Genomic DNA, 17,086 nt, shown 5'->3' with positions numbered 1-17,086 from the left:
ACCGCCTTGTAGCTAATAAATGAGACTTGATCAGATCCTTGACTTGTCTCCATTCTCCGCCTCTCCTGTCTCTCTCTTTTAATCCCCACTCCCTCCCTAGGGTCTCCGTTGCTCATCCCGCGGGTCGGGACAAACTGGCGCCCAACGTGAGAGCTCGAGTACGAGGGACACAGTAAGGGACGCCGTCGAGGTCAGCCGGCACAGAAGGATTAAGAAATCTGGAGGAAAGAGCGTCGTGGGAACCTGCCATGGACTCGCGCTCCGGTAAGCGGACGGCGAATATGGGACAGGAAATCAGCCAGCATGAGTTCATAGAGAGTTTAAGAAAGGCTTTAAAGGCGCGGGGAGTAAAGGTGAAAATAAAACGATTGTGTAAATATTTTGACTATATTCAGGATGTCTGCCCTTGGTTTCCCCAGGAAGGACCCATAGACCAAAAACGGTGGAAAAGGGTAGGAGATGCTTTAAAAGATTATTACAGTGCTTTCGGACCCGAGGTCCCAGTCACAGCCTTTTCTTATTGGAACCTGATAGATGAAATTTTAACTCAGAGATGCCATGACCCCCTCATTGCCAATGTAATTACTCAGGGAGAGTCTCTCTTAAAGGGAGAACTCGATAAAAGCACCCTCAACAGTTCTAAGAGCCCAGGTGACTCTAAGCAATTGTCTGTAACTGATGAGGCGCAGTCGCCACAAGCTAATGAGGAGGATTTAATGTCCTCTGATAGTGACTCAAAGAAGGGGACGCCCGGCATTTAGTCTCACAATGCCAGGCTGAGACTAAAAATGCGCCTTCAGCAAAGACAAAAAGAGGGCCAAAGAGGGTGTCTGCCCAGGGGGCCCCCAACTCAGGATCTAGACACACCAAAAAGGAAAAGACCCCCTGGCTAATTGAAAGAGCAAATAATTCTGAAGATGAAGGCATTGAGGAGGGAATAGATTGGGATGACTTAGAAGAAGAGGTGGACCATTATAAAAACTCAGATTGTTTCCCCCATAGGCGGCGACCTCCGCCTTACAAGGCGGGGCCCTCAGCACCCCCAATGGCATGTCCCGTTATTGATCCCCGAAAAAGGTTACAAGAAAAAAATCGAGTACCTAAAAGAACAGGTTAGGCTTGAAACTGAGCATCAAGAGCTCATAGAACAGCTTGAAAAAATAAAAATAGGTAAAATAAAGAATGAGGCTAAAACTCAAGTTACCCAAAATGTCATACCTCCCCATAGGGGAGCGGCGTTAAGACAACCTCCTCAGCTTAACACCTTATTAGATTTAGAGGATTCAAGTGCATACCAGGTGACAGAAACCACTGACCAGCAGGGGACAGCTTGGAGGCATCATGCAGGTTTCGATTTTAAAATAATCAAAGAACTAAAAACTGCAGTAGCACAATACGGCGCTACTGCTCCGTACTCCACTGCGATTTTAGAATCAGTGGCCGAAAATTGGCTTACCCCAGGAGATTGGCAGACCTTGGCCTGAGCCACCCTTTCAGGGGGTGATTATTTGTTGTGGAAATCTGAGTTTTATGAATGTTGTAGGGAAACTGCCCGCTGCAACGCACAGGCTAATAATTGGAATTTTGACATGCTAGCTGGTGAAGGCAATTACGCTACCAGCGATGCACAAATGCAGTATGATGCGGGTCTGTATGCCCAAATTCAAACTGCGGGTACAAAGGCCTGGCGAAAGCTGCCTACAAAGGGGGATGTTAGTGCCTCCCTTACCAGCATAAAACAAGGGCCAGATGAACCTTTTTCAGAATTTGTACATCGCCTCATTACAGCGGCAGGCAGAATTTTTGGTAATGCAGATGCAGGCACAGATTTTGTTAAACAACTAGCATTTGAAAATGCTAATGCTGCCTGCCAAGCGGCTATCCGCCCTTATAAAAGGAAAACAGATCTCTCAGGGTATATACACCTGTGCTCAGACATAGGCTCTGCCTATCAACAGGGATTAGCTTTGGCTGCAGCCCTACAGGACTATACTGTGAAATAGTTCTTATCTAATAAGTCAAAAAATAGGTGCTTTCAATGTGGCGCCACTGGTCACTATGCTAAAGATTGTAATGCTGATTAAAAACCCTCCCTTAATACAAAAGTCCCTGGCTTATGTCCACGATGCAAGAGAGGGAAGCATTGGGCCAATGAATGTAAATCCAAAAGGGATGCCCAAGGGCAATCACTTTCTCTACATCAGGGAAACGTAATGAGGGGCCAGCCCCAGGCCCCCAAGCAAAAACAAATCTATGGGGCAGTCAGTTTTGTTCCTCCAACCAACAATCCGTTTCAAACCTCTGTCGAGCCACAACAGGAAGTGCAGGATTGGACCTCTGTTCCACCTCCCACACAGTATTAACACCTGAAATGGGGGTTCAAGCATTGCCCACAGGCATCTTCGGGCCCCTGCCTGAGGGTTCTTTTGGACTTATTCTAGGACGAAGTGGCCTTACCCTACAAGGTCTACAAGTCCTCCCCGGAGTAATAGATAATGATTACACAGGAGAAATCAAAGGCGTGGTAACCTCCCCTAAAGTTATAAGTACTATCTCCCCTGGACAAAGATTTGCACAGCTCTTACTCTTACCTCTCCATAAAACCCATAATAGAGTTATAAAAAAGGACAGTCGGTTCCTCTGACGTCTATTGGGCAGAAGTGATATCTCCTGACAAGCCCATGATGACATTATGGCTAGATGGAAAGGAATTTACCGGACTAGTAGATACTGGAGCAGATGTGACTATAATTAACAAAACCCAGTGGCCTGCCACATGGCCAATAAGTGCTACTATTACTCATCTCACCAGTATTGGTCAGAGCAAAAATCCCGAGAAAAGTAAAAAATGTTAAAATGGGAAGATAAAAAGGGAAATCAAGCCCAAATCCAACCTTATATTGTTGCAGGATTACCCTTCAACCTTTGGGGAAGGGATTTGCTGGCTCAGATAGGTATAGTCATAGGTAGTCCTAATGAGATCATTACTGCCCAGATGCTTAAACACAGATATGTGCCCGGCACTGGGTTAGGAAAAACCCAAACTGGAATTTTAAACCCTATAGAATCTAAACCAAAAACAGACAAGAAAGGAGTAGGACATTTTCAGTAGGGGCCACGGTCTGTCCTGTAGCCCACACAGACAAAATTACTTGGTTATCAGACAACCCCGTATGGGTTGACCAACGGCCCCTCTCTTCAGAAAAATTAGCTGCCGCACAACAACTGGTACAGGAACAGTTGCGGGTGGGGCATGTAGAACCTAGTAATTCTCCTTGGAATACACCAATCTTCGTTATTAGAAAAAAGTCAGGAAAATAGCGATTGCTACAGGATCTTAGAGAAGTCAACAAATCCATGGTCCTAATGGGGGCCCTACAACCTGGGCTCCCTTCTCCTGTCGCCATACCCCTAAACTACTATAAAATTGTTATTGATTTAAAGGACTGTTTCTTTACTATTCCATTACATCCAGATGATCAAAAACGTTTTGCTTTCAGTGTGCCTTCTACCAATTTTAAGGAACCTATGAAAAGATATCACTGGAAAGTGTTACCTCAAGGCATGGCTAATAGTCCAACCTTATGCCAGTCTTTTGTTGCCTAGCTATTCAACCTATTAGAGACACCTGGAAAGAGATCTATATTATCCATTATATGGATGATATTCTTTTAGCAGGAAAAGTTGGACAAGATGTTTTGTCTTGTTTTAAAGCCTTACAAATATCTCTTACTCAACATGGTCTGCTAATAGCTCCTGAAAAAGTGTAACTCACAGACCCCTATACGTACTTAGGCTTCCAACTAAAAGGAAGCCAAATTACTACGCAAAAGGTACAACTCAGGTTAGATAAACTGAAGACACTCAATGACTTTCAGAAGTTATTAGGAGATATTAATTGGCTACTACCTCATTTGAAACTATGCAAGGCAGATCTCAAAAAAAAGGCATATCTTAGAATATATGATATTCTAAATGGAGACCCAAACACCACATCACCTTGCGAGTTAACCTCTCAGGGCATACATGCTATTTGAACTGTGGAACATGCCATCAATCATCAGACCATCACTTTTGTAGATTATAGCAAGCTGCTCCAATTTATTATTTGTCAAACCTCATTATCCCCTACCACTGTATTTTGGCAAACTGCTCCACTCATGTGGGTACACCTCCCTAACACGCCAAAAAGAGTTCTTGAATCATATTACCTTATGGTAGCAAATCTAATTATCCAAGGCTGAACAATGGGCAAGGAATATTTTGGTTATGAACCTTCCTTGATTATCCAGCCATACAGTAAAGAACAAGTTCAGTGGCTCATGCAAACTACTGAGGCTTGGCCTATAGCATTGGCTTCCTTTTCAGGACAATTAGACAACCACTATCCCCCTCATAAGTTGATTGCTTTTGCCAATAGACATGAATTTATCTTTCCAAAAGTCACAAAATCTGAGCCCATTTCCAATGGACTCGTAGTGTTCACCGATGGTTCATCCACAGGTATAGCTGCCTATGTTAGTCAAGGCCATACCGTGCAGTTTCAAACTCAATCATCCTCGGCTCAGCTTACTGAGCTGCAAGCAGTTATAGCAGTATTCTCTGCTTTCCCTAATCAACCCTTAAACATTTACACCGATAGTGCATACATTGCTCAATCCATACCTAATTTAGAGACAGCTCCCATCATCAAACATACCTCTTCAGCTGCAAAATTATTCAAACAATTACAACAGTTCATCATTAACAGAACTCATCCTTTTTTTATTGGACACCTGTGGGCCCACTCAGGATTGCCTGGACCGCTGTCACAAGGCAATCAACAAGGCCACCTAGCCACCTGCGTTTTTCATACATATGCCACAAAAGCTAAAGACCCACTATCTCAAGCTCAACACACACACAACCTACACCACCTTATTGCTCACTCCCTTAGATTATTACATCATATTACCAGTGAACAAGCTAGACAAATAGTTAAGGAATGCACACAATGTGCCACTCACTTACCCGTACCCCATTTGGGAGTTAACCCTAGGGGCCTAGTCCCTAATGCACTCTGGCAGATGGATGTAACTCATGTTTCAGAATTTGGCAATCTCAAATATGTTCATGTATGCATTGATACCTACAGTGGATATGTGTTTGCCACACTCCAAACTGGAGAAGCCACTAAACACGTCATCAGGCACTTACTATCTGCTTTTGCAACCCTTGGCTGTCCACAAAAAATTGAAACCGATAATGGACCAGGGTATACCAGCACAGCCTTTGCCTGGTTCTGCTCTCAATTAAACATACAACATATAACTGGCATCCCCTATAATCCTCAAGGCCAAGGGATAGTTGAGAGAACCCATCTCACTTTAAAAATTACCTTTGAAAAAACAAAAAAGGGGGAATGGTACCCCATTAAGGGGTCCCCCAGAAACCTCATGGCACATTCACTATTTATACTCAATTTTTTAACTTTAGACAAAAATGGACACTCCGCTGCAGAACGCCATTGGCAATCAGAAACTCAAACAAAATTCGCATCAGTGATGTGGAAAGATCCTATGACTGGCTCCTGGCATGGACCCGACCCCGTATTGATTTGGGGTAGAGGATCAGTCTGTGTATATGCAAAAGAAGCAGATTCAGCCAGATGGCTACCAGAGAGATTATTGAAACAAGTAGACAGTAAAGGAACATCAGGATGTGAGGATAATAATCCCTCCCAGGGAATGTGTTAAGCCCTGAGGATTATTCCCTGTTCCCCCTCTTTCAATCTTTCAGAAACATGTGGACCTTAATATTGATATCCCTGACAATCACTCTCATACCTAAGACCGACAGCAGATTTGGATCACAATATGATATAAGATCAACTTGACTCCCTAGCTGAAGTAGTCCTGCAAAACTGACGAGGCCTAGATCTGCTCACCGCCCAGAAAGGAGGACTGTGCCTTGCATTAGATAAAAAATGCTGCTTTTATGCTAACCGTTCTGATGTTATCAGAGATAAGATAAAAGCCCTGCAAGAAGACCTGGCAAAAAGAAGAAAAGCACTCTTCGATAATCCATTGTGGGGAGGGTTGAATGGGTTCCTCCCCTATATCCTCCCCCTCCTCAGCCCTTTTGTCATTTTCCTCCTACTCCTCACTGTTGGACCTCTTATATTCAACAAGGTCATGGCTTTTGTCAAACAACAGATTGACTCCATAAAAATGCAGCCCCTACAGGTCCATTATCATAAGCTGGAAATAGCCGACAGGGAAATGGAGTTGGATCAAGGTGGAAGCTTGATAAGCACCACCAACCGTTTCTGACATCGCCTGATGAGCTGGACCAGTTAGCCAATGACAGGCAACCTGAGAGCCTAGCAGTAAGATGCTCCAGCCTAAGACAGGGGACCGGGATATGAATCCCGCTCACCCTATGATGGGTAAGGGTAAAAAGCATCACTGCAGGTGTATCTCTTGACCTAAGACAGGCATGGTCCCCACAGGCAATCGGCCACACAAAAATTAAATAAAAAAGGGGAACCTGTGGGGAGCAGTAGCCATCTTGTAACTATGTTGCTTAAGCTTTTGTTCCTCTTACCTAAACCTCCATCTTGTGGGCTTCCCTTATTGTTTAAGTTTCACATTCCTCCTAGTTATGAGGCTAGCCTGCAGCCTCGTCTCCATGGTTACTCTCTGACCTCAGCCCTCAGAACTTCCCACCCTTACTTGTTTATAAGCAACCGCCTTGTAGCTAATAAATGAGACTTGATCAGATCCTTGACTTGTCTCCATTCTCCGCATCTCCTGTCTCTCTCTTTTAATCCCCACTCCCTCCCTAGGGTCTCCGTTGCTCGTCCCGCGGGTCGGGACACAATTGCATCTTTAGTTTCTTCTCCATTCCAGGGGGTAGCATGTATTAAGCCTGTATAAGTGTTCATGGTAACGTGGAGAAATTTAAAGCAACCAAGGGGTGAATATTGAGTAACATTAGTTTGCAAGATAACATTAGGCACCAGACCTCATGGGTTGACATCAAGTCCTAAGGAAAAAAAGAGAGAATGCCATTGGCCATTAGGACGAGTTTTAATAATCATGTGAGCTTGAGCAAATGTCAAATGAAACTGTTGTTCAAGACTGCCAGCATTCTGATGAAAAAAAGCATCATCAGTTTGAGCTTGAAAAAATGCAGCAGAGTCTGCAAACCACATTTGTGGTTGCACCAGAGCATCAGCTAGAGTGTTCCCTGCTGTTGAGGGACCAGGTAACCTAGAATGAGAGCAAATATGGGTGATGTAAAGATGGTGATGACTGGACAGAGGAGCTCTTGTGCTGCAAGAAACAGAGCTAGTAGAGATTCATTAGTAATGTCCTTCACATGTGCAAGATTTAAATGAGTAATGCTGTATACTGCATAAGCAGAATCACTAACTATACTTATGTCTTGGTGAGGAAATGTTTGTAAGGCCAATATTAGGTCACCTAACTCTACCTCTTGCATTTTAAAATGCTCCTGGGTTTTGTGTTGCTAATTTTGCATGGCATCTTGGCACACTGTAGCCATCTTTTCAGTTTTTTTTCTGAACCATCTGTAAAGACAGTGGCATGAAGCAAAGGCTCAGAGACAACAACAGATACAAATTTAATAGACACAGTTTCTAGAAAGTTCAGGAGCTTAGAGGCTGTTAAATGGAAGCTGATATTACCAATAGAGTCAGCCATTGCTACTTGGCAATTAAGATTACAAGCTAAGAGTATGAAATTGTTCCTTGCTTAATGGTAGGAAAAGAGTAACAGGATTATATCTTAGTAACTGGACACAGTGCTGGTGCCCCTTTGTGAGAAGAGAAACCATTAAATCTGTGGTCTTTTGTATATGTTTTGAGGGGTTATGAGACAGGTAAATAGCACATAAAATACAGAAATGGCAAAAGATAAAGCCTGTTGAACTAAGGCATGGAAGGGATGGGTATTTTAAGTGATTTTTACCATATTTTGGCCCTTGAAAGTTATTAGAATATGACTGCAAGTTGTGAGGATAATAAACCTGCATTGAGTTAGCTTAAGTGTGCAAAAAAAAGAAGAAAAAACTTGTTTTAAAAGTCTTTAGGTGCTGGCTATTTACTTGCATTAGCCCTCAGCTGGAATGTCTTAGAACTGAGCTTGGGAAAGTAGAGTCATGGCCAGTTTCTTCCCATCTGCTCCAGGCTCCTTAAGCAGCCTCTTTTCTTAACAGCCTGATACCTGTTGCTGCTCTCGCCCTGAGAGGAAGGAAGGAAGACTACAAGTAGCAGCAAGAGGCCAGAAAATGACCAGGTGGTGAAGTATATGTATGTAAGTGCAGAGACTGAAGGCAAGAGAGTAACAGGCTTGGAGAAAAGCAGTCCCCGCGTCCTCCAGACCACATACACTTGGAGCCAAGCCTGTAAGGTAAGGTCCTGAAAATATACTGGGCTTTTTATTGTTTTTACCACCCCCAAGTAGAGAGGCCCAGGAGAGGAGCAGATATGCGGCACAGGGTCTTCTTTGAAGTTTCCCAGCCACGGTGTTTTTAAACATTTTATTTAAAAAAAGAAACATTGCTCATTGCTGCATTGATTTTCTGAAGACAACAGCAGCTGGTAGAGCTCGTCCACCTTTAGCATGTAACATGTGGCTACGGGAGACCCCCTCGTTAGCAGGCTTCTCTCCCAGAGCTCGGTACTCTAGGCTGCTCCACACCTCTGTGCCCACCTTAGGCTAGTAAGGTTGGGGTGCATGTGGACTGTTTCTTAGCCCTTCCCTTAGGGATCCAGGGAAGACGAGGAATTGATTTTCAGCTGAGACATGCGAGGGGTAGCAGGGAAGGTATAAGTAGGAAAAGCAGTAGCACAGCAAGCAGCAGCCACTTTCTGGGCATGGTTACTAAGGCAAGTGACCATGGTGAAGAGAATTCTAAGGACCAGGCTGGAGCTGACTGCAGCTAGCTGGGAACCTGGTCTTGCCTCTTGGCCTCCCCTCTGTCACCACAAACCCAGAAAGGGGCAACATGCCTAGGCTGCCAGTGACCAAATGGGCACTCCATGGCATCTTAGCAACTCTCCTGCCCCAGGCTTCTGTGGGTGGCAAGAAAGCCAGAGCTTTCTGGGATAAAATTCAGAAGGCAGCATGCAACTTTCCCTTATACTCCAGGGAAACAGAAAGAAGACAAGACCAGAAAGGCTGATGCTAGATGTAAGAAGTGAGAACTTGCATATTAGAAAGACAATCATAATTAGCCACTTTCTTTCCCTCCTGGAAGCACCGCTCCAGCACGGGAGTTTGTCAAGGAGACGCAGCCACTGAATCATATAGACATTTGCTGCCCAGTGTCTTATCCAAGAACAATCACTGCCTTCAATCTCCTTAAGGAGGAAAAGAGGTGCTGCTGCCTGAACAAGGCCAACAGATGCAGGTTCCTTTAAGGGTAGAGGAAAAGAGGGCAATAGCTTTTCTATTGGGGGAGGACAAGGCTGCTGTCAGTCCTTATCCTCACTAGAAAAAGCCTCTTTCTTATTCCCCATAGAAGGGAATGATATGGGGAGAGAAGTGTCTTCCTGTTGCTCTGGTTTCTATTTTTCCTTCTTCTTTAAATCTCCTGAATTACCTTCAAGTGGAGAAGATGGGCAGTTTGACTCACCACAGTCTGGCAGATAAAGAGAATACAACGCAGAGCGTACCAGCACCCAGGTGGTCAAAATGTAACATTAGTAGAATGACCTTGCTCATATCCTCTTTTCAGGCAGTGACCTACCTGCTCCCATAACTCTAAATCTAAGGTTCCTTGATCAGAAAACCAGTGGCATTCCCACTGAATGAAGAGCATAAGCTGGTGTGGAGCCCCAGGCTCTGCAGTTCACTGAATAGCCTTAAGTAGCTGTTGTACTGTTTTAAAAAATACTTTCTGCTCTTTGGTCATTTCTTGATCCATAATAATCTAGCCCCTGATATTTTATGTGTGTGTCCCACCCTCCTGATGGGAGTCAGGACTGTTTCTTATCAGAATTCCCTAAAAATTGATGAGCTCTTCACCTTCATGTGTAAATTTAAGGTGATCATGTCAGGGGCACCAGTTGCAGAGCTTATGGCTTGCAGTGAATGCCAAGAACAAAGTACTCAGACAGTTCCAGCTGAGCAGGAATAGAGGGTAGCTCTTCTGAGAGTCTGCCCCAGCATCCATCCACCAAGTATTTGTTGAAAGGGCTCGTATTAACTATAGACATCCACTAGGTGGTCATTTGAGGTGGGTTGCTGAGGTACCTGTGACCTTGTACACGTTCAAACTGCATTCTCAGGAGGCTGTTTTCACCATTCCTTATCACACCACACACTCCACTCCCTGTCCTGTTTTCAGAGCCACGGAGTTTCATTCCCATGCACAACATATACAGTGCTTCAGTATTTTTCTATGCCCGACCTCAAATACCTTGAACATAAGCTTGAATATGTTGCTGTGTACCCCCTACACTTTGGGAGGCCGAGGGGAGGCGGATCATGAGGTCAAGAGACTGACATCATACTGGCCAACAGGTGAAACCCTGTCTCTACTAAAAAAGTTAGCTGGGTGTGGCAGCATGCGCCTGTGGTCCCATCTACTAGGGAGGCTGAGGCAGGAGAATCGCTTGAACCCAGGAGGTGGAGTTGCAGTGAGCAGAGATCATGGCATTGCACTCCAGCCTGATGACAGAGCAAGACTCCATTTAAACACACACAAACAAAAAGCCAATCTCATAGAAACAGAGTGGAATAGTGGTTACCAGAGGGCCAGGGTGGGGTTGGGGGTAGGTTGGGAGAATTGGAAATGAGAAGAGGTTAGTGAACGGGTACAGGATTGCAGCTAGTTTGAAGAAATAATGTCTGGTGTCCTATTGCACAGTAGAGTGACTATATTTAACAATACTGTGTATTTCAAAATAATGAGAAGGTTTTAAATGTTCTTACTACAAAGAAATTATAAATGTTTGAGGTGATGGTAAGGCAATTACCCTGATTTGATCATTTCACGATGTATTCATGTATTGAAAGATTATACTGTGTCCCATAAGTATCCACAATTATGAGTCAAAAATAAAATGTAAGAAATTCCTGTCTTTGGAAATTACTGTTTTTTTCTTTTTCTTTTTTGAGATGGAGTCTTGCTCTGTCACCCAGGCTGGAGTGCAGTGGCTTGATTGTGGCTCACTATGACCTCCACCTCCTGGGTTCAAGCAATTCTCCTGTCTCAGTCTCCAGAATAGCTGGGATTATAGGCACCTGCCACCACACCTGGCTAATTTTTATATTTTTAGCAGAGATGGGATTTCACCATGTTGGCCAGGCTGGTCTCAAACTCCTGACCTCAGGGTTCCACCCGCCTTGGCCTCTCACAGTGCTGGGATTACAGGCATGAGCTACCACACTCAACTTGGAAATTACTATTTAAAGCTATGGGTTATCTATCTACTTATTTGTTGTCCCTGTTTGACTTGTAGACTTTGGTACAGACTGAAGTATAAAATTCCTGTTGTTAACTGCATAATAACCTGTTTTGTTTTGTTTTTGAGATGGAGTTTCGCTGTTGTTGCCCAGGCTAGAGTGAAATGGCATGATCTCTGCTCAACCTCTGCCTCTTGGGTTCAAGTGATTCTCCTGCCTCAGCCTACTGAGTAGCTGGGACTATAGGCACGCACCACCATTCATGGCTTATTTTGTATTTTTAGTAGAGATGGTTTTCTCCATGTTGGTCAGGCTGGTCTCAAACTTCCAACCTCAGGTGATCTGCCCGCCTTGGCCTCCCAAAGTGCTGGGATTACAGGAGTGAGCTACCACACCTGGCTAAAAACCTGTTATTAATAAACAAACTCAAAACAATACCAAAACAAAAGTTTCTTTATTATGAAGGCCTCTCTTTAAAAAGCAATTAGTAGAAACAAACATGATACTGTATCCCAGAATATTAGCATCACTTCCAGAAAATTACTCCTAGTTTCACAGTAGTTTACTGGGTTCCATGGTTTTGGGGAATAGAAAAGCGGGTAGTACCTGATATACCTGTATTCGGTTTTTTCTTTCTAGTGTATCCTCCTTTTATGGGTTGAAAGTGTCCCCTCGAAATATGTTAAAAAGTTCTAACATATGTTAAAAGTACTTGCGCATATGACTTTATTTGGAAAATAGGGTTTGCAGATGATCAAGTTAAGATGAGGTCATTAGGGTGAGCCCTAATCTAATATAATTGAGTCCTTACAGAAAGAGGAAATTTTGTCATAGAAGCTCTCCCTTAGAGAAGACAATGTGGATACACAGGGATAAGGCCACCTGTTTAATACCAGCCAATGAACATTTGAGAAACTAAGAACTCTTTCAAAAAATCAAAATGCCAGTTGTTTATTTTGAGACAGAGTCTCGCTCTGTCACCCCGGCTGGAGTGCAGTGGCACAATCTTGTCTCATGGCAATCTCTGCCTCCCAGGTTTAAGCGATTCTCGTGCCTCAGGGGCCTCCTGGGTAGCTGGGATTACAGGTGCATGCCACTGTGTCCAGGTAATTTTATTTATGTATTTATTTATTTATTTGGTAAGTAGGGATGGGATTTTACTGTGTTGGCTAGGCTGTTCTTGAACTCCTCCTGGCCTCAAGTGATCAGACTGCCTCAACTTCTCAAAGTGCTGGGATTATGGACATGAGCCACCACACTTGATCACATGCTGGTTTTCTGAGTGTCTGTTTACTTTTTGGTTTCCTGCATATACTCCAACGTCCACACCTTCTACCTGCCCACCATGTTCTCACTTCTGTTTAAATCAGATTTTGATTTTCTGAACATCTGAATGTTGAGTTTACTGGTGTCCTGGAATACATTGCAAATGATTCCTACTTACTTTTCACTGACACTATGTTTCCTTTCACTGGGTAGGTTCTGCTTGCTTAAATTTTTTAGGTGAAGGTACCCTCAGCACTTTAGAAGACATATGAATTCAAAATATAATTATTTTTAGGAGAGTACGTATAAGTACTCTGAACCATGGAGTTCTATTACATGGAAGCTTTAATTATAATTACCAGTTTTACATGATACATGCAGTTATCTATGTACTATGATTCCTATCTCCTCCCTTACTGTGAAAGGGCTGGTTAATTGAGGAGAATGTGAAGGTCATTCCACCACAAAATACTCTTAACTCAAGAGCATTGAAGCATTAACAAGATTTATTCTGATTATCGGTGTTTTTTTAATGCATCTCTTTTCATTATCTGATTCACATTTCTCACCAGTGATGTCAGTCTAAATGGTTGAATATTCTGAATGTAGTAAATGTAACAACACAGCACCTTAATCTCACAATAGGGTTTTTTTTTTGGTCTTAATTTTATCCTATTTTATCGTTGTCTATTTTGGAATATGGATCAGTAGCTTTTTTTGTTTTTGAGACAGAGTCTTGCTGCTCTGTTGAGCAGGCTGGAGTGCAATGGGATGATCACAGGTTACATCAGCAGCCTCAATTTCCTGGGGCAAGTAGATCCTCCCACCTCAGCCTCCTGAGTAGCTAGGACTAGAGGCATGAGCCACACCTGGCTATATCTTACATTTTTGGTAGAGATGGGGTCTCACTATGTTGCCCAGTCTGGTATCAAACTCCTGAGTTCAAGCAATCCTCACACCTTGGCCTCCCAAGGTGCCAAGATTTCAAGTGTGAGCATTACTTCCAGCCAGCTGCTTCCATACAATAGGATTTGTTCTTACCATGTTTCCTAATGTGCTTTGTGCTATTTCCTACTGTTCCAGGACACAAAAGTAAAAAAAATATTTTTATATATTTGCAGGTATATAATGTATAATGTTCAAATACATATATATATTGCGTTTGATGTCTGAGTCCAGAGTTATACCTGAAGTTTTTATTAGTTTAACCATTATAATTGGCATCTTCCTGCTGTCAGATTTACTCTAATGAAGAAATAGATTCCTGTTTATTGTATTGAAGGAAGGGTGCATTGAATGATGGCTAGCTTTTGAAATGAAAATCTCAAGAGATAGTAATCCAATTTATTATGGGATTTGATATGTTTGATGGAGGGGACAGAAAATACTTTTAGGGGTTAGGGTCCTAATTTTTGGGGTTAGGGTCTTAGAGGGAGGACTTCACCTTCAAGATCCCCTGTGGACCAATTCCAGATATTGGAAACAGACATGTGGGAGATCTTTGGAGTCCTGTGTGGACTTGTGACCTCCTATCCTAAGTCCGGTCATAAATTTTTTAGCATTCTTGAATTGTACAGTGAGAAATGAGGGGCCTTGGTCAAATGTTTCTCCTTTGTGCCATGGTATACTTTGGGCATATCTTTAACTTTGCATTGACTGTAAGGCTCTTCATTTTAGCTTTGTAGATGAGAGTGTGGTGCTTAATTTCAAATTCTGTCTCTGCTATCTTCTAGCTGTGTGAGCCCGGGTGAATTACTTATCTTTCTGAGTTTTTGTTTTCTAATGTGTAGAATGAGAATAATAAAGTGCCCAATTCACAGTGTGATTGTAAGAATGAAATAAGATACATGACACTTCAGGATAACAGTATGTGGTAAGCACTGAGTCAATGACATCTATTACTATGACCTCTTTACTTGTGTTGCTCATGAATTCATGTCGTATTTGCAGAGCTTGGCTGCAACCCTCTGAGGAACTGTTAAACTGAACTGATTGATCAGAGTTTGGTCACATAGTGCCCACATTATACAGAGCTAAGGAACCAGTTAGGTTTGGCCATGTTGGTGGATCACTTAAATTCATGTCACTGGCCGTGAAGGACCTTGAACAAAAGCATTTCCTTGGTTCACTGCAAACCTATCACTAGTGTTAGAAAAACAACCTATGCACATGTGAGTTAGAGGCATCATCTCTGTGGAGGAAGCATCATTGCAGTTATTTATTGACTTTTGGCTGTGCTATATTTTATATAATAATGCTTTAATGTTTTAGTCAAAATGAAAATATATTTAAGTGAACTAAAGCACACACTGAATTGCTAAAAAGTTATATGACAGAAGAGTGTTGTAATGACATTTTTATAAGTCAGTATTTATTGCATGTCAATAAAATTCTGTACTATTCTAGTTGAACAGGAAGAGACTAGTTCATTAAAAGCCCATTACCCTAAGCTAGGTGTTAATAATCTCTTTGTCTGTGTTAGTATTACAATATGTGGCATAATGCCAGGCAAGCTTGGAATACAAAAGTTCAGGGTTATATAAGTGTTCTGGCATGCATAACTGTTTGAGCAAGACACTTGGAATTCTAGCTTGTCCAGCAGTTTAACTAGGCTGTGCAAACAATAGGGGTGAGAACATAGCAAAATGCCCCTATTTCAATGATTCTTAATACAGCTGTCTTTTAATGGCTTTCTCATAAATTGTTCAGTCCTGAGAGTCCCATATCTTTTTCCTGTCAATAGTTTACTATCTTTACACAAGGCAACTTGCTAAGTGTCTTAAGAGGTGGTGACATTTTTTTAAGTTATCTGAAGAAAACTACCTTTTTTTCTCATTAGTTTTTATATAAAAATTAGTCCTGAAGTTGGTATATAATGTATAGGTACTTTTGGGACACTAAATAGTCATTAAAATGCAAAAAAAAAAAAGCAGTTAGCTTTTAAGAACAATGTCTCACTTTCTTAACATAGAGCAGACCCTTCTTAATCACTGCCAACTTTCTGCTAATCTGATAGATATGCAAGGATTCTGTTCTGAAGAGAAAAATAGCTAGTGGTTCATTGACAGTTGACTCTGGGCCAGAGTCTGACCTAAGCATGTATATATATTAACTCACTAAATATGTGTATTAACTTACCACCTTGAGGTAGGTAATTTTATCTTTTCCATTTTACAAATTAGAAAACCAAGGCCCACAGAGATCAGATAACTTGCTTTAGTAAGTGGTTGAACAGGATTCAAATACAGGCTAATTGGGCCAGGTGTGGTGGCTCCTGCCTATCAGCCCAGCATTTTGGTAGGCCGAGGCAGGTGGATCACCTGAGGTCAGGAGTTTGAGACCAGCCTGGCCAACATGGCAAGATCTTGTCCCTATTAAAAATATAAAAATTAGCTGGGATTGGTGGCATGTGCCTGTAATCCCAACTATTTGGGAAGCTGAGGCAGGAGAATTGCTTGAACCCGGGAGGTGGAGGTTGCATTGAGCTGAGATCTCCCTCCAGCCTGGGAGACAGAGACCAAAAAAAAAAAAATCCAAAAAAACAAATAGGCTAATTGGCTCCAGTAACAGAGTTCTTCAACACTAAACTATTTATGTTTTGGATGCCAAAAAAGACTTTGCAAACATCAATTGAGAACATTCTAGATATAATTTTTTCCTAATATTTAAAAAAGGGAGAAAAAGAAAATGATAAATTTAGAATAGATTTTTTTCTTACCCAAAAACATCTCATGGAAAACACATGTCAAAAAGGCTTTTGGAACACTGTTTGCTTTTTTGGGCTTTCACGCTTCATGTCTTGGTGAAAGGACAAAGTTCTGAGTTAGGAGGTTCTGGTTCCAGCCTCTGTTGTGAATAGTTGTATCACATTGGCTAAGTCACTCTTTCTCTTTGGACTCTTTTTTCCAAGTGAAATATTAATGTACTGTTATTAATCTGACATAATTACTGGGAGAATCAGAACTGATAGGAAATGATTTAAAAATACCAAGTAGTGTAGAAATATAAAGTGGTATTTATAGTTGTTTATTATCACTAGCCACATATGGGATCATGTCACCTCAGACTTAGAAAAAGTGTTAGTCACTTAGTAACAGGGCATAGTGGCGGGGTGGAAAGAGCTATAACATTTGTCCTGCATTAAAAATCTCTTCTCAGCCACTTATTTACTTAATAATCTTGGGCTGCTGATCCAACTTCTCTGAGTCTCAGCTTTATTTGTAAAAGAGAGAGGATTATATTTTCTTTCCAGGGGTATGAGGATTAAGTGTAGTGTCCTGTCACATGCTCTCTCAGAAAATCCTCAGACAGCCTAAAAGAAAACAAAACAAGGCCCAAAACAGCCTGCCAACTGAAATCAATACAAGTAGCAAAAATTCACATTTTGAAGATAAATGGAAGTC

General features: G+C 42.1%; 1 long non-coding RNA gene across 4 annotated transcripts in view; it reads left to right on the top strand.

Moving 5' to 3' along the window:
• Positions 1–21: 21 nt before the first annotated feature.
• Positions 22–17,086, top strand: part of LOC108590833 (uncharacterized) — a 121,736-nt gene continuing 104,671 nt past the window's right edge. For all 4 annotated transcript variants that reach the window (XR_013532995.1, XR_013532994.1, XR_013532993.1 and 1 more), the window contains exons 1-2: positions 22–264; positions 8,221–8,414. This is a non-coding gene — a long non-coding RNA (uncharacterized LOC108590833). The remainder of the gene's footprint in view (positions 265–8,220; positions 8,415–17,086) is intronic.

This window comes from Callithrix jacchus, chromosome 3, assembly GCF_049354715.1.
Source record: "Callithrix jacchus isolate 240 chromosome 3, calJac240_pri, whole genome shotgun sequence".
Taxonomy (NCBI): Eukaryota; Metazoa; Chordata; class Mammalia; order Primates; family Cebidae; genus Callithrix; species Callithrix jacchus.
The sequence above is the reverse complement of the archived record's forward strand: the minus strand, read 5'-3'. Positions and strand labels throughout refer to the sequence as shown.